Consider the following 918-nt stretch of genomic DNA (forward strand, 5'->3'; position numbering starts at 1 on the left):
GAGTTGGGATGTTTTAGATCTTATACCTACTTTATATTTTATTGTCAAAAAATGAAAAGTGTAGCTTTCTAAATCATTAAGGTAACACATTTAATCAACAATGGAAGAAAGATGAAGGTAAACATTAAATAGATAGACCGAGAGACCCTCAACCTTCAGGATAAAGAGGTTAAGGAGATATGGAGAGCAAACTTATTTATTAATGCATCATAATTTTACATATTTGTGGGGTACATGTGATATTTTGATACACAGTATACAATATGTGATGATCAAATCACAGTATTTAGGATATCTATCACCTCCAACATTTGATCTCATGAAGGCAGAGAGTAGAATGATAGTTACCAGAGGCCGGGAAGAGTGTTTGGGGGAGGGGATTAAGAGAGCTTGGTTATAAACATGTAGTTAGATTGAAGGAATAAGTTCTAGGGTTTGATAGCACAATACGGTGACTATTGTTAATAAACTATTTTTTTTTGGTTTGTTTTTTATTTCAGGCTATTAGAGGGATACAAATGTTTAGGTTACCTATATGCCTTTGTCCTGCCTGAGTCAGAGCTTTAAGTGTGCCCATCCCCTAGACCGTGCACACCGCACCCATTAGGTGTGAATATACCCATCCCCTCCTCCACCCTCCCACCTGCCCGGCACCAGATGAACTGTTTTTTTGATGAAGATTAGGAGACAGGGTACCTCTGGCAGAGATATACTCCTGGCCTAAGTTGAAGCTATGTGCTCTAGGAAAGAATGCTGAGTCTTAGAGATCCTTCTGAGCATTCTCAATTACTAGAACAATTATCATCTTTCACTATGCCCATATGTGCCCATTGAAAATGTTTTGCTATTGGTCTAAAGCTACAGTTCCAGAGCGGGATGTGCCTGGGACATTTCTTTGTCAACTCCTGCAAGATAAAA

The sequence above is a fragment of the Propithecus coquereli genome, unplaced genomic scaffold, assembly GCF_000956105.1.
Source record: "Propithecus coquereli isolate 6110/MARCELLA unplaced genomic scaffold, Pcoq_1.0 Scaffold245, whole genome shotgun sequence".
In the NCBI taxonomy this organism is placed as follows: domain Eukaryota; kingdom Metazoa; phylum Chordata; class Mammalia; order Primates; family Indriidae; genus Propithecus; species Propithecus coquereli.